Source organism: Phacochoerus africanus, chromosome 2 (genome assembly GCF_016906955.1).
Source record: "Phacochoerus africanus isolate WHEZ1 chromosome 2, ROS_Pafr_v1, whole genome shotgun sequence".
NCBI classification, from domain to species: Eukaryota; Metazoa; Chordata; class Mammalia; order Artiodactyla; family Suidae; genus Phacochoerus; species Phacochoerus africanus.
The window spans coordinates 239,938,424-239,962,046 of NC_062545.1; the positions used below are offsets into that span (position 1 = coordinate 239,938,424).

Sequence of the window (23,623 nt, forward strand, 5' to 3'; positions counted from 1 at the left end):
GGGATAGAACCCACATCCTCATGGAGACTACGTCAGGTCCTTAACCTGCTTTGACACAATGGGAACTCCCCAATCCAAATATTCTTAAAAGTGATGAGGGAAAGATCTTGAGATCTTTTTAAAATCTGAAATTAATAAACAAGACTGTAATATATATTTCCTTATATTTTCTTGCGTGTAACACATTTTCTTCCAATCAATATTTTTAATTGACCTGTTCAAATCAACTCCACTATTATTTTGTTTGTTTGTTTCTTTTTTTTTTTTAGGGCAACACCTGTGGCATATGGAAGTTCCCAGGCTAGAGATCAAGTCAGAGCTGCAGCTGCTGGCCTATGCCACAGCCATGGTAACATGGGATCTGAACTGCATTTGCGACCTACACCACAGCTCACAGCAGTGCAGGATCCTTAACCCAGTGAGTGAGGCCAGGGTTCAAACCTGCATCCTCCCAGACACTGTGTTGGGTTCTTAACCCACTGAACCACAACAGGAACTCCATCTTCTCATTTCTTTTTTATTTTGGAAAAAAATAGTTTTCATAAAAGTTGCTTTTATTAATATAGAGGGTTTACTTATTTTTAAGTGAGTTGAGACGATTTATAATTTTTTTTCAGTTTTAATATCTAATGTGGTAGATATTAATGGATACAACCTACATAAACAAATGATCTTTGGGGTTCTTAACAATTTTATGAGTGTGTAGGGGTCCTGAGACTAAAAACTTTAAGAAATGTGAATCTACAGTAATGTTATTTAAACAACTGCTCATGACAAAATGCAAATAAAAAATCTTGAATATCTTTTCCACTTACTTCTTGCAAGTTAGCTAGAGTGTATAACTGATGCTTGCTCTTTGCAAATTTTGGTATAGAAATTTTGAGATCATTGACACCTACTTTAATATTTCACACATTACATGAACATTTTTTAAGAAAGAGGAATATAAAACTGAAATGACCAGAGGGTTTACAGTGTGCAAGCAGTGCAGGTAAAATGGTCTGGGCGCAAAACTGTCAGCAGAGCTGATTATACAGACAAGGTTCATAGTTGTAAGCAGTTGAAACCAATTCTGGCTAATTTAAGCAGGAAAGGGATATTGGATCTCTCAGAATTTCTGATAGGGTTGGATAAATAGGCTTATAGACTATTTCTCTTGGAGTAATTCAGACCACCTTGTAGAGCTAGTCCAGTGAGGACACTGCTGTGGCTCAGCCCGTACGTAGGCAGTGACTTGCACTGCTGACATGACCAACACCTCTGAAACTAGATACCTAATGCTTCTGCTAGAAGCTGCAAGTGGCTGCAAGCTGCTGGTCTCCATCACCAAAAAGGATTTCACATGGTCTTTGCTGTGGCTTCTTGCCAGATTCCATTCACAAAGTGCGGCAGCTGTATCTTGATGGAGGTCTGAGAGGGAAGAAAGCAAATACCCAACATTTTTACCTTCTCTGATGGGAGGCCAGCTATGCCTCAAGATGAGAGCCTTCCCAAGCATAGAAAGGAAATTCAGTTTCTGAGCAGTTTAAACACAAACAAAAAAGCCTCATTTACTTTTATTTATAAAGGAAATTCCTTCTCTGTATTGTTGATTCGATAAGTATTTATTTAATAACAACTGTGTTTAAATTGCCAAGATCCAGCAAAGGTGAATGAGAGAGGGTAAATGTCCTTATAGTTCCTTGCTTAGCAGAGAAATAACCTATATATAGATGGCCAGAATACAGGGAAGATTCTAACAAGTACTACATAGATATGCAGATAAATTACTGTCATAGCACTTACCACTCTGTGCTTAGAATTATCAGTTTATATGTGTACCTCTCTCACTAGAGTGAAAGCCATCAGTGGCTTAGTCGTTTTTTAATTTTTATCAGTTATACTTGCACAGAGTTTTGAAGAGTCAGTGGTTTCAGTTTTTGTTACAAAAACATCGTTTTGTCATCACTTCCCACCAGCACTACCCTTCCCTTGAGTCAGTATGGTCATATATTTCAGCTGATTTTTTTAATGTTCACCTCTGTTGTTCTTAGTTACATTTTGTATTGTTATCTCTTGATTCTTCAGTTTTAGAATTTTCTAGAGCCTTTTCACCATAGAAGATACCATTTTTCTTGATCTCCCTCTGCTCTCAGTGTTCTGCAGGGACTCTTCCTATCTTCTCTCTGTAATGATTTTGTCCTTTTGGTTAGGTCAGATAGTGTTTACAGACAAGGTTCATAGTTGTAAGCACAACTTAAAAAATAAAAATATTACTGAATAGCTAAATCATATAGATAAAATCTCAAATTTTTCTTTTCTCTACTGTTTCTAGCTTCCCCCGAACCCCACATTATTGTTTTGGTTGCTGTCAACTTAGTTTTCTGTGTACTTGTCACTAAATCAACTTGAAATTCTTTTTAAAATATCTAAATCTTCTTCTAACATATTTTGGTTTCCATTCGTTTTCAGCTTTTTGGAGAAATTTCAGCTTCATCCCAGTCTGTTGCCCTATATGCTGACTGGTTCACGATATCATTCTGGGATCTCTTTTTCACTGTCATCTTAGGAATTCCTTTTGCTTTTCTTCGGTGGTGGAGTTTCTGTTTTCTCTATTCCATATCATCATCTTCCTTGGTTTATTTACTCAAGGAGTTCACCTCCAATAATGTCCTGAGAAAGGCTGCATGGAGGTAGAGCTCTTAAGTCAAATATGATTTTTCTTTAGAATTTTGATGGCGTTACTCCATTGCTTGCTAATTTCAAGTGTTTTTGTTGAAATGTCTAAAACTACTCTGATTTCTGATGCTTTGAATGGTCTTCCTTTTTCTTAGTCTCTGAAACTGTGTAAGATTTCTGTGCCTTGGTTTGGGATTTTTTTTTTTTCCATCTCCTGTATAGGGTCCTCAGTAGCCTCTTTCAGTCTGCAAATGCATGTGCTTCCTTTCTGAGAAATGGTCTTTATTTTTTTGATAATTTCCTCCTCTTCTTTTTCTTTGTTCTCTTTTTCGAGAACACCTGTTTTTCATATATTGGACCTTTGGAATTGGTTCTCTGATTTTCTTACCTTTTTTTGCTATATTGTACATCTCTGTCTTCATGTTCTACTTTGTTGGAGAGTTCCTCAACTTTATTTTCCCACACATCTGCTGAGTTTATTCTTTTGCTATTCTGGGTTTTTTTTTAAAGGATGAATGGTTATGTCTGTGTGTGTCTGTCTCTATCTGAATGTTCTTTAAGGTGTATGTGGAAAATTTAGATAATGGAAAAAAATTTGGTTTGATTTGGTGATAGGTATATAGAAAACTAAATTAAAAAAACAACCTGGGGGGATTTGTACCTTATTGTGGATATAATATTTTGTATCTTAGAGAATATTCATTGTAATTTTATTTTAATTTTTCTTATTTCTGAGTAGTGTGTTTCCTCCGAGTTGCCTATGCTGATTTTTGTTTCTCTTTTGCTCTCTAGTTTTCATTCTAGGCATTTATCAGATATTTGATAATCCTTAGTTTGGTCATAATTTAAAGTGGGGTCCTTAATAGCTGACTGGAGGCTGAGAGCTTGTGGGTGCTTCTCTTGGGAAATTTAGCTGAGTCATTTTTCTGGGGAAACCCCTTATATGAGCATCTTTTGGACCTTAGGCTAGATAGAGTTCTTGTAAAAGAGAAAAAGAACATTTGGACCATATGCCCGGACAGCAAAGGCCTGGTTGACATTGTTCTAGGAGGCCAGTGGAGAAAGAGGGCTGGAGATCTCAGAATCCATTATGTATATTTCCACTTAATTGTTCTGTTTCAGTTTATATCCTCACCCCCAATCCAAAGAACTGACTTTTTAGTTATTATCTCCAGAAAATAAACTTCTAGTCATTTGCTGAGGTAGAGAAAAGGTAGTCACCTGATTGCATGGAATGGGGAGAGTAATTCAGAAGGCATTTATTTGACTCTTTAAACTCCTTTACTGTCATTTTAGTGAGATTTGGGGAAGGAGTAACAATATATGCATATGTTAGTCCTGCATCTTTATCTGGAGCCCCATATCTGGAGCCTCCATAGCATTTAGAATTGTACCAGCACAGGGTAGATAATAAATGTTTGAATGGTGAGACTAACTATATCCTGGAGGCTAAATGAGGTATCGATTGATTGCTAGGTCTTGTGGTGCTCTAGGATGGGTCTTTTTGGAACCTCCCTTCAAGGTATGGATGTGGCGGAGTTACCACCATGGTTCAGTGGGTTAAGAATCTGACTGACAGTGGCTCAAGTCGCTGCTGAGGCGCGGGTTCAATCCCTGGCCCTTTGTAGTGGGTCAAAGGATCTGGTGTTGCCGCAGCTGGGGCAGAGGTTGTAGCTGCGGCTTGAATTCAGTCCCTGGGCTGGAAACTTCCATATGCCATGGGTGCATCCATTATATATATAGAGAGAGAGAAAAGAATGTGGCATATGCTCTAGGAGCATTCATATAAACCAGTAGAAATCCAAAGGAAATAAGAAGTGTTCCTTGATGGAGAAAATCAAGCAAGGGATCCTGAAGGAGGTATTATTTGAATTTGGCCTTAAGGCATGGACAGAAATTTGATAGATTAGCAAAGCAGACAGAGGAGAGTGACATATAGAAGTAGCATGGGTGTAGTAGGAGATACAGCTTGAAATTGCAAATTAAAACTGAATTTGAGGTGGAGTTGGATAGCTGGTCCTAAAATTTTAGGCTTTATTTATGTTCTAACAGAAATTAGGTATAAAAGACCTTAGATGAGAAATTGATCTGACCAAAGTTTTATTGCAAATTGGAGGACTCAGGGGCCTTGATATTATGATGTAATGGAGGATATCTGATTAGACACCATCTCCATAGCTCTGAGCCCTTCTGTCTTCATCATGACTTGGAGCAGTATGCGTTCCTTCTCTGTTCCTCAGTTTCTTCAGTTTTAAAATAGGATGATTTTTACATCAGAACGTCCTCTACCTGTCTTGCAGGGGTTTTAGGAGGATTAGATGAGATGATGTTAAAGGTATGTGTGAGGTAAGATCTCTCTTCCCAGTAGAAGGTTATGAGAACTTGGTCTAGGATGATCAGAGTGAGTATGGGGTTAAGTCACAGATTCGAGGGGCATATAAAAGGAGATCTGAGAAGACTTATTGTTTGGTTGAATTTAAGAAATAAAGTGAAATTATTATAAAGTGAAATTCAAGATTATTATAAGGATAACACATTGGAGGGATTAGGGAGGAAAGTGTAAAGTGGACGTTTAAAAATCTGGGCCTTCAAGATCAGGATTACAGGCTGAGAATCATAGCACAGAAGTTAGAATAGAGAAAGGTGGCCAGATATATATACAGTTAGGACAGAACAGCTAGGGAGGATATGGATGCCTGTTTAAGGCTGGCCCTTGAGAAGCAGAATTTTACAACACCCAAGCCTTGAGAAGTAACTATTGGATTATCCTCCGAGGGTAATACATAATTTGTGAGACTCAGTGTAAAATGAAAATGAGAAACCCTTGTTCAAAAGCAGACAAAAAGTGTAGTTGAGTATACTAATATTTAATGATTTTTCCTTTTAAAAATATGTTCTCGGGAGTTCCTGTCATGGCTCAATGGGTTACAAACCCTGCTAACATCCATGAGGATTCAGGTTTGACTCCTGGCCTCACTCAGTGGGTTAAGGATCCGGCATTGCCATGAACTGCAGTGTAGGTCGCGGTTGAGGCTTGGATTCCTTGCAGCTGTGGCTGTGACTGGCATCTGCAGCTGTGATGCAACCCCTAGCCCAGGTGAGGCCCTAAAAAGCAAAAAAAAAAAAAAAAAAAGTTTATAAATGTAATAGTAATGCATGAGTAACAATATAAAGTTACAAAGTAAAAAAAATCGAAAGGGTTATTATTTTAGTTCTGTAAGTAATAATTCTTTGTCAGTGTGATATCTTGATCAATCATGATTTTCTGCACATTCCTTTTTCAGGTGATCAAAATTTATACTTTGAGCAACTTCATTTTTAATTGATATAATTGAAAGTAATGTCAGTCCCTTTCAATTGCAGGTGATCTTTGATAATGTAACTTTGAGAAGGGTCTTTTTTGCTAATGCAGTTGTTACTGGAGCTATTAAGAACATTTTATAGGCTTTGACAACATTGGCATGAATTTCTATTAAATTATTTCAAAATACAAACTTTAAAGCATCTGCAGGAGTTCCTGTCGTGGCTCAGTGGTTAATGAATCCGACTGGGAACCATGAGGTTGCGGGTTTGATCCCTGCCCTTGCTCAGTGGATTAAGGATCTGGCGTTGCCGTGAGCTGTGGTGTAGGTCGCAGACGCGCCTCGGATCCCACATTGCTGTGGCTGTGGCATAGGTCTGTGGCCACAGCTCCGATTAGACCCCTAGCCTGGAAACCTCCATATGCCGCGGGAGCAGCCCTAGAAAAAGGCAAAAAGGCAAAAAGACAAAAAAAAAAAAAGCATTTGCAGCTGCTGATTTTTACAGAACAGTCTAAAAATATTTGACTTTATATGAATCAGCTTTTGTTAATTTTAAATGGAAATTTATACACTGCATTTAAATATTTCCTCTGCCATTTCATAACTTGTGGAGGCTGTACAAGAAACCAAAAGTGGCTTCATGACTTGTATATAATTCAAAATGCCTGGTTATATATTCTATTGCTGCGTCTTCAGTTATAAGGAAAAATTAATTTTAGAATTATCTTCCATTCTGGGAGTTCCCTGGTGACCTAGTGGTTAAAGATCCAGTGTTCTCACTGTTGTGGATTGAGTTCAATCCCTGACCCAGGAACTTCTTGTGCCACAGGTATGGCTAAAAATAAATTGTTTTCCTTGTTAAGAATTGGTTTATCCAAAGTTTCATATGAAAATAGCATTCTTTTCCATCAAATGCAGTAATCTTTAATTTTTCTTGTTAAGCCTGTGAGTATTTGCTTTGCAGTGTTACAACAGTTTTTAAAACTGAAATCTTTGAAGAAGTCTAATAACTCCCTAACATGCTCACATCCATGTATATGCTTTTACTTTGCGATAATTTACTCAAAAGTTTACTCTTTAAGCATTGGCGTGTCTTGTCCTGGCACTCAGAGTGGAGAGTTAATATTTGTGCATATGCTACTGGGACAGGCTTCGGGGACAGATGGGTAAGCTGACTTTCCACTGCATATTCCCATGTAGAGCTCCCCATCCTTCCTGGAGCCACTGTTACCATTGCCGCTGCCAGTGTAGGCTCAGTCCTGGCTGACCTTTGAACGCCTTGTGGCGTCCTGGACCACCCCAAGTGTGCACGTTTGGGCTAAGCAGCCATGGCCAACTGCTTGGTACATATGCTTACACTTGGCATATTTCCTTTAATGGTGTTCCATTGCCCCATTGGTCTTTACTTATAAACCACAAGTTCAAAGATAAAATTATTCAGAATTTCAAGATGGCAACAAGAGAACATTAAACCAGGCGCAGGCCCCTTCTGAAAGCAGACTCCTGTGCAGCTCTCAAGTTGCATACCCAGTAAATTGTCCCTGTCCAGTTTTACAAAAGAGTTTCCTGCCAAACTGCCTTTAAATTGAGCTATTCAGGATTTCCCTAAGGTAAGCTATTTGCCTTTTTTTTTTTTTTTTGGCCGCACCCATGACATGCAGAAGTTCCTAGGCCAGGAGTTCCCACTGCGGTGCAAGGGCATCTGCAGTGTTTCTGGAGTGCTGGGATGCAGGTTTGATCCCCAGCCCAGCACAGTGGTTTAAGGATCGGCTGTGGCATTGCTGCAGCTGCAGTTCAGATGTGATCCCTAGGAAGGGAACTCCATATGCACCAGGGCAGCCAAAAAGAAATGAAATGAAAAAAAAAAAAAAAGAAAAGTTCCAGGCCAGGAACTGAACCTGCACCAACAGCATGGTCCAAGCTACAGCACTGTCAACACTGGATCCTAACCCATTGAGCTACCAGGGAACTCCTGAACTATTTGACTTTAACAGAGCCTCTCACTCATTAGAGGCAGAGACATGTTCATTTCCATTCAGATGTTGGCTGACTTTAGTTTGAAAACTAAAGCATCTTTAGTGGAGACTTACTGCTCCACTAGGAGCCTTATGGAAGCTGAGCTCCCACATAGCCAGAGCTGTAACTGTTTAATCCTGCAGTGCTTCTACAAGGCAAGACTTTGCAGTGGAATTCAGACGAATTACTCTGTTGATTTGGTTTGCCGTGTTTTATTATTTATCTTTCTTTTAGTTACCATTTGAATTAAAAACTTTTTAATCTTTATTTTTTGGTTAAAGGGAAGGAACTATTGATTATTATTTAGTTCTGACCCATGGTGACTTGATTAATTATGTATTCATACATCACCTACTGATCCTCAATGCTAGTAACTAGAGTTTTGACAGTTGCCAACACTGTTCTTTTCCCCACTTGTTCTTGTCCCCACACGAGAGAGATCTTTTAATAAAAGCAGTCATAAAAGGTATCTCCAGTAGCATCTTTGAATTTTTTTCTTCTTTAAAACTGCAACAATATTTTTTAGAGGAAGTTTCACTAACTAAATGTTTTTTATCTTTGTTAAAATGGGCAGGGCTTGAAACCATCAGTGTGGGTGAAAGGTGAAGAATTCAAAATCCACCCACAAACCTCATTTACCCTCAGCTACTTCTTTGCTTACCACAAAACACCCTCTGTATTGTCAAACAACATCTTGAATGAGCTAGGATTGCAGCTACTCCTTCATTCTCCCCTTTGGCCAAAGACAGGTATATAAGAACTCCCTAACTGATGTGCCACAGCCATTGCTGTGATAGGAATAAGTTACAGGTGAGCAAGATATAGATTCCCTCTGTCCTCAGTGTGGCCTGGCAGGACCCGGGACATTCAGAGCCTCTGAGCTGGTGGGCTGACTGAAAATGCCCTCCTCTATTTACCCTAATGTGCTGTATAAACATCATTTTCTTTGGACACCATGACATGAAAAGGGTTTGGAAGTACTGCCTTTAAACCTTAAATCAAGAAATTCACTAAGGAAATGAAATTCCGCCTTTAAACAATTTATAACCATTTATGTAATTGATATTGTTCTTTTTAAGCATTTTCTTCTAATTTTGTTGAGTGTAAACATCTAAACAACAAGTACTATAAGGATGAAAATAAGAAATTTTAAGAGACTTTTATAGTCTAATTACTTTTCTTCCAATTATTGTGTTTATAGGAACCAGAATTTTTTAGTAAATGAAGGGCTGTGACCCTTAAAAGATAAAGAGATTACTAGGCTCTGGATGCTCAGATTGTTTTACCCTAACACCCCTTGAGTGGATTTCAGCCCCAAAGGAGGGAATTATGCCATCCTAGACAGTCTCCTAATATTAGAAAAGTTTCAACTGTTTATTATACTTCCGGTGAAAACCTGACAGGTTTATTTGATCATTGCAGTCTTTTTTTTTTTTTTTGACAATACAAATCTTCAAATTTACACATGCAACACAGATTGTAAACAGAATATTCTAAACAGAAAAGATAGGTATAATTCAAGAGGAAGTACTGGATTTTGAAATCGATTAATACCAGGAGGTGACTTTTTTCCGTATCCTTTGATATAGGAGATACTACATTTAATTGCATTCATTGTGTTTTTAAGAATTTATTTTGGTAAAATGTTTGGATTCCTGAAAACTTAGATAAGTTGTAAGAAAGATATTTACAAAAAGTGCATTGGAGTATAAAAAGATAGTAAATCTTAATGACTGTAATTGCCAGCTCTTTTGATTCTGTTTGTGTGAGAGGGGCAGGAACTTTAACCTCAGTGTTGTATGAGCTCCAACGTGCTTATCAGAAATTTCTCTTAATGGCCACTTGTTGTAATGACTTATGTTACTATATTTTATCTGTTGTTTAGGATTTTTAATGGCTGGATCTTTACTTCATTATTTGAATATGGAACGTGTAGTAAGTAGGGTAGAGTGTCCCCTTGATGGCAAATTCGCATTTTTACTCACAGCTGCAGTGGTGAGCTGCCCTCTCCTGGTCATCTGCGCCATCTAGAACTCCAGTGGGTCCTAGGGAAAATCATTTTTTGCCAAATAAATAGATGTTTTAATTGTGTCTTTGATACCAACATTATCCTATCTTGTGACTCTGCAGTGTAAAGTCCTGTTGTAGTTCCTTTTCATCTCTTAGTAAAAGCTGTTGTTGGCAGAAGAGATGGGGCCATCTTTTCTTTCTCACATGTTCTCATGGGCATTCTTCCCACCTGAGATTTTTGCCTATTATTCCAGTCTCATTGAGCGCAACCTAGGCTGTTTCTTCCTTTACTAATTCTCAAGATTTCCTTTGAAGATGTTCCCTGGATATGTTTATCCCTCCTTGGGAAAAACGAATTTCAAAACTACTTAAGTTGATTAACCAAGATGTTCTTTTCATGGAAGATATTTCTTAAATATTTCCTTAAAGAAATCAAAATCTCCCTATGCAGGTAATCATTTCATGTTGGAGATGATTTTACAAATGATTCTAAAACTAGTACTTCTGTTTTTAATTTCTGATTCTAGAGTCTTTGTGTCTTATTTCTTATAAGCCCATTCTTATTATTTTACACTATGGGCTTGTGGACCTATGGGGTTGGTGTCAACTTTGGTGCTCACCAAAACTATAACAATACCAAACAGAATAATACATTTTAACATTTCACTTCCTTATTGAAAAATAGCAGTTTATTTCTGCCTTCTTTCTTGATTTACCAGATCATTCTATATACTCTATTTCACATTTTCAGAATAAAAGTTAAAATAAAAAACCTCTGGTTTTTATTGCATTTCCCAGTAAAATTTGTGTAGCTTGTTCCTAGTTGAATGTTTCTGTTAAAGATTTGTGTAAGACTTTTTATAGTATATGTTATTTCTAAAATTCATATACATTTTGATAACTTGGTATATCATTTTTTACTAAGGCATTATACTCAAATCATATATCTTCCTACATTTAAGATCAAAAGATCAGATTAAAATCTGAGAGAGTTTGGACCTTAATCCATACTTTAAAATTATTTTTAAAAAGCAGATTATTGCTTTAACTTTTAAATTTAGAAAACCTGAAGATCAAGTCAAACTTACGGGCAGGAATTATTCACAAAAGAGCAGATCATGTGCACTTCTTCTCCCAACTAGTCTGTTTTGTCTTAGTAAAGATTTATAGATAGCTAAGGCATGACATGAACTTGGTGACCATGGGTAAATGAGAGCCCAGGATTCTTTAGTTGATATTTAAAGTCTTAAAACTTATAAAATCTCTACTTGTCCTTCATGATGAAATTAACTTAAACATTTATTAACACCTGATTTTGGCCCCTGCTGTGTCACTTAATAGTTGTGTGATAAACTTGCTTAGTTTCCTCCTTTATAAAATAGAAATAGTAATTCTCATAATGAATGCTTGTGAAGATTAAATAAAAAGCATTAGAAGCATCTTATAAACTGTTAAATGGCACATACATAAAATGTGTTTGAAAAAATAAAAATACAATGTAAAATGAATTTGAAAAAATCAAAATACCTTTTAAAAGATTTTAAAAATTAAAGTATAGTTTTTAAAATTAAAGTGTATACTTTAAAATTAAAGTATTATAGTTATAATATGTTAATTTCTACTGTATAGCAAAGTGATTCAGCTATACATATATACATTCTTTTTTATATTCTTAAAAATATTTTTTAATATATGACAATATCAAAGGGAAAAAAAGATATTATTGCCCATGCTAAACTACACTTAATGGAAGACTTGATTTTTCTTCTCATAATCACCCAGTTACATTTTCATCGAACTTGGTTACTAATAAAAATTTCTAACTTATCTTTTTTTGTGGAGAGCAGTGAAATGTTATAACTTGTATGCAACCCACTGCCTTTTCTGTTGTGTATTGCATGTAGACCAAAACAGGATTTAAATATTTAAAAATCTTTTTCTTCATTGAATTCCAGAATACAAAGGGGACTAGAAAAGTACACATTTCATGTTTTAGTCTTTATTTTCGTAATTTTCTTACCATTCAAGTGCTTCCGCTTAAGTACACAGCTAGCAGCAGAAACTTCAATCAGAAACTAGATCTGTGTCTCACTTTCTATTGCTTAGGAACTCTTCAATATACTGTTTTCTCTAGACCTCTCCATAACAGTTAGGCTTTATTAACTCTCATCAGAGAAGAAGAAATTGCCTGGGGAAAGGACTGTTGAAAGCATTGTGTTCAAGGTACCAGACTAGGCTCTTCTAATGTTTAGGAATTAACTTAAAACAAGCTTTGATCTGTGTATTCCTGCACTTGAGTTTGTGTTTCTGTATTTATGTATGTGTGTGGCAGCGTAGGGTATAGTATAAATTTGGTAGCCTAGGAAACCTGTATCCCATCAGGAGAGAAAACAGATGTTCTTCCTCCTGGTAAAGAACTGCAGCTATCCATTTAGCAATTATGAATCTTTTCCCTAGATAATACCCTTGAGAAAGAAGTCTTTCAGCAGGCAGGATCAAGAAACACACTCATTTTTTTTTTTTTAACTACATGGAACTAAATCTTGTATTTGTTCTCTTTTCATGCTTTCCATTTTAAAAAGATAGGTAGGGAGTTCCCACTGTGGCATAGCGGGATTGGCAGCGTCTTGGGAGTGCTGGGATGCAGGTTTGATCCCCTGCCTGGCACAGTGGGTTAAGAATCTGGCTGCAGCATTGTGCAGCTGTGGCTTCAGCCACATCTGTGGCTCAGATCTGATCCCTGGCCCAGGAACTCCATATACTGTGGGTCAGTGCCCCCCAAAAGAAAGTCCAGTTTCAGTCACATGACTACCTTGTAGGACTAAAATCTTTACTTCTTAGGATCAGCAACTAGAAGACGTTAAGGATCTTGAAAGAAAGTTGCCCATTCTCCCCATCCCCAATCCAATTAGCCTAGTTGTTTCTAGGTTAGTTTTATTTACCGTCTTCTGATTTTGAGTTGTTTTGGTTGAAATGGTGTTATCCAAATCTTGTGTATGTTTCTTTCTTTCTTTTCTTTGTGTGTGTGTGTGTGTGTGTGTGTGTGTGTGTGTGTGTGTGTTTGCCATTTCTTGGGCCGCTCCCGCGGCATATGGAGGTTCCCAGGCTAGGGGTTGAATCAGAGCTGTAGCCGCTGGCCTACACCACAGCCACAGCAACGCAGAATCTGAGCCGCGTCTGCGACCTACACCACAGCTCACGGCAACGCCGGATCCTTAACCCACTGAGCAAGGTTAGGGATCAAACCCGCAACCTCATGGTTCCTAGTTGGATTCATTAACCACTGCGCCGCGACGGGAACTCCTCTTGTGTATGTTTCTTTAGAAAAGGCTGAATCCTGTTGATTTTGCTTCGATAATGCCCAGCAGCTTTTTCCTTCCCCATGCTACCTCTGTGGTTGATGTGTCACTTTGGTACTGTTCTCTCTTTTCCTTAATTTCCTTCCACATTGCTGTTGTACTGTACCTACAACAGAGATATCATCAGACTTTCCCTTTCTTAAAGACCTTCAGTGGCTCACCATTGCTTATGAAATTAAGCATAGCCTGTTCAGCCTAGAATTTTTAAGCCCCTCAGTGATCTGGCTCTAGTCTAATTTTTCAGTCTATGAACCAAACTGAATGATTCTACCATCTTTCTCTGCCTCTTTGCTCCTCCTCAGATCAGTCTCTCTTACTGAGGTGGGTGCCTGTCTTTCCCTTCCTAACCCCCTCCCAAAACCCAGCTTGTTGAAACCCTGCCTCTTCCTCAAGATCTTGCCATCCTGCCCCTTAGACTTCTGGAAAGTCCAAGTTTGGAAGAGTATGAACTATTACTTTCTGTAGCAATACAGTGAAAATAACATTCTTAATTCCTTTTTTAAACTAAAAGGATTTAACCTATCTCATTTATGTAGTTCACCCAAGAAAAAAGGAATGAACTTCCCAAATGTAAATGTAATATATAAGGTTTCATTATCATATTTAAGAAATTTTTTTTTGGCGGGAGAAGGTGGCATGTCAAAATATACCTTTATTATAATGAGGGGAAATTAAAGTGTTTTCCTATAATATAGTTATAGATTGACTGAAAACCTACAAAACCACAGATTAAGAATTTTTAGGTAAAGCATGTATTAGAAACTATAGTCCCAAAATTATGATTAACACCAAGCAACTTAAATTAACTATCTTAGAATCTCTACATTCCAAATAATAGGATTAGGTAACTTTGAGTGTGATATGGATAGATTATCTTTCTTATTACATGGAATGAAATAAAAATGCTAACCAATGTATGCATTTTCTAAAGGCAAATTCTGCCCACCATGCTGCTTAGGTATCATCATAGATAAGGTTGATGCCATTAGCTTGCATCCAAAGCAAAATTCATAGCCAGCCAAGGCTGAATTATTGCACAACTTCAGGGAGCACTATTACCTTGTAGTTTCTTTAAATATCTATAGAGCAGTGTATGTCTTGTTTGAACAGGAAGGTCTTTCAGCTTAGAGTATGTGAACTAATAAAGATCTATGCATTCTTTAATTTGGGACACTTTTCTGATTGGGAAGCAAGATAGTTTGAACCCTAGACAAACTTTAAATTCTTTATGCATCCACACACAGCATTTTCAGTGACATCATCAGCCATAGGAGCCATTAAATTTTCTGTACCTGGCTACCAGATCTCAAACTGGAATGAAAAAGAATAACTGGCATTCTTCAAGTGTTTATAATTCTCAATAAAGAGAAGAGAAAACCCTCCTTTAAAAACAGCAGTTTGTCTTTGGGAAAATGGGAGTCCGTCACCACTTTCTTTCTCACTTACATGCTTACATTCCATTTCTAAACATCCAGCCCAATGCTCCCACAAAATGTGGGGCTGTTATACATAATATATACATATTATATATAATTATGTATTAATTTTACCATTGTATATTATATATAATATTTAATAACTTTACCATTATATATGATTTTAAAACTTTTTAGTTTGAAGTAATTTCAGACTTAAACAAAAAATTCCTGTATACCTTTCACCCAGTTTCCAAAATTGCCTCCAGTAGTACAGTTTGCATAATCAGAAAATTAATAATGATATAATACTAACTAATCAATCAGAATTTATTCAAATTTCATCCATTCTGTAACATTCTTTTTCCAAACCTGGATTGATCTAAGGTCCAGGGTTACATTCACTCGTCATAACTTCATAGTCTCCTTTAGTCTGGGACTGTTTTTTTGTTTTTTGTTTTTGGCCATGCTGCCTGCATTCAGAAGTTCCAGAGCCAGAGATCAAACCCACGCCGTAGCAGCGACCTGAGCCATAGCAGTGACTACACTGGATACTTAACCCACTGAGCCACCAGGGAACTCCCTGAGACAGTTTTAGTTCTTCTTGGTCCAATTATTTTGCCACTTTTAAGAATAGTGGCCAGTTTATTTCGTAAAATGTCTTTCAATTTTGGTTTGTCTTATGTTTTCTCATGATTAAACTTCAGCTGTGCTTTTTTGGAAGGAATGCAATGGGAGTTGTATCTTTCATGGAGGCACATAAATACATAGGATGTTTATTGCACAAAAAATTTTAATATCAAGAAACTGAAATCTTAAAAATTAGTGGCTCTTAAGTACTTTAAAAAGGTATCCCAGAACTCCAGGAATATATAATTGTGTTTCTGAGAAATCAAATTATGATACAGGAAGTACATTTGATTTTACTACTTTCTGTTCATGAAAAAGTTATCTACCGTTTTGTTTTCTATAGCAAAGGTAATGGGAATTTTCCCATTCCCATTTGTTACTCACAAGATGTGATTGGAATATATTATAAAACAAAATTTTGTGATTAATAAAAGGTAAGATCTTGGTGGGAGAGGCACATCATCTCATTTAAAAAATGGGTTCATTGACTTTATAAAACTGTATGAACTGGCAAATCAATTATACATAGTTCCTCTAGAAGTATCTAGTTTAAACAATTATTATTGTTATTCTGTTTTCAGAAAAAGACTGTTATTTGTTCCTTTACCCTGTCATGTAAAAAGAATGGATAGCATATCTTAATTATTAGGTCACATTAGATTTAGAAAAGAAATTATACCATATTGAAAGAAAAACACTTTATTTCTACTGATTCCTTGGAAGATGATTAATCTTTGCCTGGTCTCTATTAAAAATAAGCATTTCTAACCACTCCTGACAAATCAGATGTTTGGCTTGAAAATTGCTCCAAGAGCCTGTTTCCCATTACTATAAATGGGAAAATTTTTAATGCGTTACACATCCACCCAAAGCCCTCAGTTGGTTTCCTAAATGACATTTTAGGAACTAAAATATAGTAAAATGCCTCTATCTATGAAACACATCATGTTGGGAAGTAAAATACAAAATTGAGCATCCTGATCATAAAGCAATTAATATACCTTTTAACAAATGGTAGCTTTTAATGTAGTAGCATGTACAATTTGCATGCCATACTGTAGACATTATCTTTGTAATATGCACACCAAACAATAAATACACAGCAGTAACTAAATTTGTTAGAAAAAAATGAAGATAAAAGTTTACTGTGAAAAAAATGAGTCACATTTCTGTAATGAATTGTCACTCAAGGGAAGCAAAGCTTGAAGGAAGTTAAGAAGGAGAGAAAAGGAATGTTGATTTAAAAATAAAAATAAAATGATGTGGCCAAAATGGGCAAAGAAGGGGAAAACTGTTTCACATAGACTGTGAGACCCAGGTATGCTCTGTATACCTGTAGCCTTCTGAGAGGAAGGTTTTGATAAATCATCTGAGGAGCTAGTTAGTGCTTCAGGGTGAAAATTACGGAAAGAAGCTTTACACCCTGTTGTTAAATTTGTGGATCCCTCTCTCCTTTTTTTTTTTTTTTTTTTTAATGTTCTACCCATTATGTTTTTAAGGTAGTTTGAAACTTTTCACAAACATTGAATTGGGGGGTGGGAGAAATTCAAATTTTTCTATTTTAACATTAATCAAAAAGTATTGAGAGATAGAGGTGTTCTATGCAGAAGACATTCTGTGGGATATGCCTATATATTTAATTTATCCATTCAGACATAGTTTGGAAAGGCTTTGGGAAATAGGTCATAATACTCATTAACCACAAGTATTTCTTGGGTAAGATAATTAGTATAACATCAAAGAAGTCTGTGGTCATCTATTTTGATGACCTGTTTTGATCCTTACAGACAGAGCTATGATTAAGGTGAGATGAGTCCAACCTAGCTTACTTTTATCATCATATCACTAGACAAATTAATGTACCCAGACCTAGAACAAACCTTGTCCTCTCAGTCTCTCCTTCTTGTCATTAGTGTTTCCTCTTGCTGGAAATATTCTTCCCTTTTCTGTTTTTGACTCCTTTTCATCAGGTTGTGTCTTTCTCTTGAAGATGGAGATTTCTTCTCTGATCACTATCAAGCCAAGTCTTTCCTTCTCTGAATCTTATTAGCATTTCTTATAGGGAAGTACCATTCAGTTAATTTTCTTCATGTACTAGTTTTGCCTTATCCTTTTGTGTGTGTTACTTTGTGCCCTAACTTGATTGTAAGTTCCTCAGAGCAGAGCTGTGTTTTAGACTTTCTGTTCCCCACAGGGCTTGGCACAGAGCCTAATACATAGCAAATTTTTTGTGAATATTTTGTGAAAACCCCTAGTATCTCCAAAATGCTCTCAGAACAAACAGACTGCTTTTACAAGATAATGAGAGTTTACTCATAAGCCATGTTTCTTGACCTGGTCAGTAAGATAATAAGGTATACATAGGTTCCAGACATATTGAGTGTTTATTCGCAGAAATACAGGAAGTAATAAACTTCAGAAGTCATGAATGCCCTCTTAAGCCCTGTCCTCCTTCCATCAGAATGTCACCAGTTTTTCTGCTGCTTCAAAGGGCTAATCCTGTTCTCTTAACCACGATTGTCAATTCTACTGTCACCATCAGTATCGTAATTTATTTGGTTTTTCAGCAAATATATTATTTACTAACTGTGTGCTAGACTGGGGGTGCAAAATGAACCTAATTTCTATAAAAGAAAGATATAACAGTGCTATGAGAATGTGTGATGGAGACCCTAACCAAGTATGGAGGCCAAGGAACCATTACATGGGTGGTATTTAAGCTGAAATTCAAAAGATGAGTTAGAATGAATTAGTTGAAATAGTGGTATGAAAAGTGTTAGAGGCCAAGGAAATAACACGTGCAAGGGTCCTCTGGTAGAAGGGATAATGGCTTGTTTGCTGTCCTAAAGGAAGGTCAGTGTGGCTTGAAGGGAGAGTGTGAGAGGGAGCCTGCAGGGCGCGATGAGACTGGGAAAGTAAGTAAAGATCAGAAGTTTCAGACATTGTAGGCCATGTTAAGGTTTTTGGTCTTTATTTTTAAAGCATTTGGAAACTATTGAAGTGTGTGAAGCAAGGGTTACAGGATCAGATTTGCATTTTGCAAAGATCTCTAAGCTACAGAATGGAAAATTGGTCAGAGGGCCTTGAGTAGTTAAGTAGCTATTATAGCAGTTCCAGGAAGGAAATGTTGCTATCGTGAGTAACTGAGGTGGCAGTAGAAAGAACAAACTGAATTTGGTATAATTTTAGAAATTAAAATCAACAGAACCTGGTGAGGAATTCTGTATGGGAGATGAGGGAGAAGAAGACAACAAAAACAACTCCCAGGTTTCTCATTTGTGTATCCCGCGTATGAGTGTATGAGAGGAAGTACTGAGGAGAGACCAGTTGGAGGAGGATGAGTCTGGCTAGGAACATGTTGAGTCTGAGGTACCCCATGCTGGCTGGGCAGTTGGATTTAAACAGTGGTAAGAGCAAGAGAGGTTTATCTGTGAATAGGAAGTCTAGATAGTTTCACTTAGACTTTCAGCTGTAGAGAGAGTATAGAGCTGTGTTGTGTAATATGGTAGCCACAAGCTACCTGTGGCTGTATGTACTTGGAATGTTGTTAATCTGAATCAAAAGCACTCTCGTCTAAAGACAGCATGAAAAAAAGATTGCAAAGCATGTCACTGATAGTTTTTCACATTGAGTATATAGTTTTTCATACTAAGTGTATGTTGAAATGATCTTTTAGATAAGGACACTAAATAAAATGTGTTACTAAAATTAAATTAACCCATTTTACTTGTTTAATGTGGCTACTAGAAAATTTTAAATGACTTAGCTCACATTTGTAAATTGCATTATATATTTTTGTTGGGCAGTGCTGGTATAGAAAAGCAGGTTTGGAAATGGGACTTGAGGTATACCAAAATTTCATGTCTGCATTATCAGAATGTTCAGGTCCTTGACATTTCATTAGAAAAGATTCAGATGTACTACATCTAAATTACAGTGCTGAAAAGACCTCCTAGGGAATTTTATATACTTCAAAATATAATAGTTTTTTTTCTCTCCACCTCCATTCTAAAGAAGCCATCACCGAAACTAGTTCCCAATAATCAAAAAAGGGGGGGGGGGGATAAGGGAGAGGGAGACAATGATTTCATTTCTATTTGGCTATGAAGAGACAGGGATGACTGTTACTATATATGACTTGAATTTTAAAGAAATAATATGCAGTGTCAGTCACATGAACTATTCCTCAGTGTACCCAAAGAGAGGATATTTGATTACTTCAGAGAGGTGAATTTTATCTTCAGAGAAGTATTGGAGCTACTGAAAAAAGAACAGTTTGAGCATCACATTTTGCAACTCCTAATGAAATAAGGATTTAAAGAATTATCAATGTCTCTAGTTTGACAACAAGAGACAATCAGACTTTACTTGCCTCTTCAGAGAAGAATATGTTGATTATCTAGAAGTATTATTTCCTTAAAGAAAAAAATCAAATTTGAATAATGTGATCAGGCTTCTGGATTTAACTACCAGTTTATAAGAAATACAAAGAATGTGGTACTTTGAGGAGTTGCTGTTGTGGTTCGGTGGAAACGAACCTGGCTAGTATCCATGAGGATGCGGGTTTGATCCCTGGCCTCACTCAGTAGGTCAAGGATACAGCATTGCCGTGAGCTGTGGTGTAGGTCACATACACAGCTTGGATTGCTGTGGCTGTGGTGTAGGCTGCAGCTCCGATTAGACGCATAGTCTTGGAACTTCTATGTGCCACAAGTGTGGCCCTGAAAACCAAAAAAAAAAAAGAATGTAGTGCTTTGAAATCCAATATACTTATAAAAATCCAGAATGTAGGACACGTCACAGAATAAATTACCTCACTTCTTTAATAAATAATTGCAAAGAAAATGGGAGAATGGAATGAAGGGAGAAAATATGGGTAGGAGAACCTGTAGATTCAGAGAGCCTTAAAAGAAATCTCAATTTATTATAACTGGCATTTTTTGGATCTGGTTTATCCAAATTATGAAAATTTGAACACTGATGAATATTTGATTAATTGTGGATTTTTTTATGAGTATGATATTGGTATTACAGTTAAGTTTTAAAGGGACCTTATCTTTTAGAGATAGAATGCCAAAATTTCTACAGACTAAATGATATGATGTCTGGGATTTTCTTAACAATAATTCAGTAGGGGACAAGGGATTAGTGATATAGGTGAAATAAGGTTGGCCGTGACTTAATAGGCATTGAGGCTGGATTCATAGGGGTTCTTTGTACTGTTTTCTCAACTTCTTTATATTGGAAATTTTCCAAAATAGTGAATGAATGAGAAAGAGCACATACAAACATTGTACAACAGAAGAAAATATCATTAATGAAGACTTTAATATACCTCATTGTATCAAAACTTCTGAGGGAGAAACAGAAATTTTAAAATTTATCCCCATTAGTTACCTTTTACTTTCCTAAGTCTGCTGGGTTTGGTGATTTGACTGAATTTATATTTTCAGGTAGCAAACAAGTTGACTTTTTAATCCTCTCCCAATCACTTACTCTTATGTGCACATTATGTTGAATTCAGCACTTACCATTCCTCTTAGTTTGGGAGTGGGGAAGGAAGCCTTTTTAAAAGTTATTCATTGCATACATAAAACATGTAAGGAAAATTATAAAGTAAACATCTTTGTAACCATTACCCAGGTCAAGAAATAGTACCTTGGTGTTCCTGTCATGGCGCAGCAAAAATGAATCTAAGAACCGTGAGGTTGTGGGTTCGATCCCAGGCCTTCAGTGGGTTAAGGATCTGGCGTTGCCATGAGCTGTGGTGTGGGTTGTAGACAGGGCTCAGATCTGGCATTGCTGTGGCTATTGTGTAGGCTGGCAGCTGTAGCTCCAATTAGACCCCCTAGCCTGGGACCCTCCATATGCCACAGGTGCAGCCCACAAAAGCAAAAAAAGAGAGAGAAAGAGAAAATGAAAGAAAAGAAATGGTACCTTGACAGTACCCCTGAAGTATGTAGAAAAGAAGGAAGGAAGGAAAAAGAAAGAAAGAAAGAAAGAGAGAAAAAGAGAAAGAAAGAAAGAAAGAAAGAAAGAAAGAAAGAAAGAAAGAAAGAAAGAAAGAAAGAAAGAAAGAAAGAAAGAAAGAAAGAAAGAAAGAAAAGAAAAGAAAAGAAAAGAAAAGAAAAGAAAAGAAAAGAAAAGAAAAGAAAAGAAAAGAAAAGAAAAAGACAGAAAGAAAAAAAAATAGTACCTTGACACTACCCCTGAAGCATGTCCCTTCTCTACCTTATTTGATCTCCTCCCTCCTCCATAGGTATATTCATTACCTTGATATTTATAGCAATCACTTCCTGGCTTTTTGTTTTTTTAACTTCTCTTAACTGTATAGTTTATCTTTTCCCTGTGCATTCTTCATATGTTTACTTCATATATTTAGATATTTATGTACATATATTACTTTGCATGTTTTCAAACTTTATATAATTGACACTATCCTATAAGTATATTTCTTAACTTCTCTTGAGTCTGCATTACAATTATAAAATGCATTCACGTAGCACTAGTTAATTCATTTTTTTTTATTTTTTATTTTTATTTTTATTTTTTGGTCTTTTTGCTATTTCTTGGGCTGCTCCCGAGGCATATGGAGGTTCCCAGGCTATGGGTCCAATCGGAGCTGTAGCCACCGGCCTACGCAAGAGCCACAGCAACGCGGGATCCGAGCCGTGTCTGTGACCTACACCACAGCTCACGGCAACGCCGGATCCTTAACCCACTGAGCAAGGGCAGGGACCGAACCCGCAACCTCATGGTTCCCAGTCTGATTCGTTAACCACTGCGCCACGACGGGAACTCCTTAATTCATTTTTAACAGCTGTATAGTGTTCTTTTGTATCAGCATACATCTAATATATCCATTCTCTTACCAATGGACAGTTAGATTGCTCAAAATTTTTGCAGTTAGAAATAAAGCTGCAAGTTTCCGCTGTGGTACAGTGGTTAATGATCTGGCTTGTCTCTGTGGAGGCTCCAGTTTAATCCCCAGCCTGGCAGCTGTGGCATAGTTTGCAGCTCCAGCTCAGATTTGATCCCTAGCCCTGGAACTTCCATATGCTGCAGGTGCAGCCAAAAAGGGGGGGAGGGGGAGAAATAAAGCTGCTATGAATATTCTTATGCATATCTCTTGGTACACATATATGATGGTTTCTCTAGAGCAAGGGTTGTCAAACTCTGGCCCAAGGGTTTCTGTAAATAAAGCTTTAAAGAAACAACAATGTCCATTTTTTGTATGTATTGTCTGTGACTACTTTTAGCCTACAGTGGCGGAGTTGAGTAGTTGAAAGACCTTATGACACACAAGCCTAAAAATATTTACCCTCTGGCCTTTGAAGAAAAGTTTTGCTGACCTCTAATCTTAGCATGTGTAACTAAAAGTAAAATCACCAATCATGGGGTAATCTTCAGCTTTACTGGATTTTGCCAAGTATCCTGTAGGCATGCTTAGAGTAATGACCTGCCTCCTGGTCAATATTTGGTATGCCAAAATTTTATGTTTTGCAGTTAAATCCCACAGTTTAGATTGCTGATTCTCTGATTACTAGTAAGGTTGAATGTTTCATATGTTTATTAGATCTTGTATTCTTTTTTTTTTTTTTTTTGGTTAATTGCCTGTTCCTATCTTTTGCCCATTTTTCCTTTTTTTTCCCGCCCTCTAATGGTTTGTACAAAATTTTTATATCTTCGGGATATGAACCCTTCATTGGTTATATGCATTACCAACATTTCTTCCCAGTTTATGGATTCTTTTAATTTTTCTTAATGATATCCCTAAAAACACACATACACACCTTTGGAAATAATTTCAAATTTACAAAATGTTGCAAAGGTAAATTAGTACAAAGAATACCTACCTGTATATCCATTATCTGGATTCACTTATTGTTTACATTTTACTCCATTTGTTTTATTAATCACATCGTCTCTGTTAATGTATTTATGTATATGTATGTGTATGTTTATATTCTGAAGTTTTTGAAAGTAAGTTAGATACATCATGCCTGTCCTTTTACCTCTAAATGCATCAGTGTTTATTTCCTAAGAATACAGATATTCTCTTATGTAGCCATAGTGCAGCTGTCCGCTTCATGAATTTATAGTGATGCAAGTTTATCTAAACTACCAACTGTACTAATTTCTTAATAATGTCTTTTGAGATGTGAAAGTTTTAAATTTTAATGTAGTTATTTTATCTGTCCTTTCCTTAGTAATCTGTTTTTTAAAATCCTTC

The 23,623-nt window shown here is 36.6% G+C and overlaps 1 protein-coding gene and 1 long non-coding RNA gene across 5 annotated transcripts in view; one reads left to right on the forward strand and one right to left on the reverse strand.

The window, feature by feature from the left end:
- The window catches only part of ZCCHC7 (zinc finger CCHC-type containing 7), a 248,274-nt gene that overhangs the window by 142,412 nt on the left and 82,239 nt on the right, over positions 1–23,623 (forward strand). The gene's annotated exons all lie outside the window — the stretch shown is intronic.
- On the reverse strand, positions 5,714–17,550 carry LOC125120137 (uncharacterized). The gene is made up of 3 exons (XR_007133255.1): positions 17,271–17,550; positions 9,962–10,021; positions 5,714–5,763 (listed from the first exon to the last, which is right to left on the reverse strand). It is a non-coding gene; the product is annotated as an uncharacterized LOC125120137 (long non-coding RNA).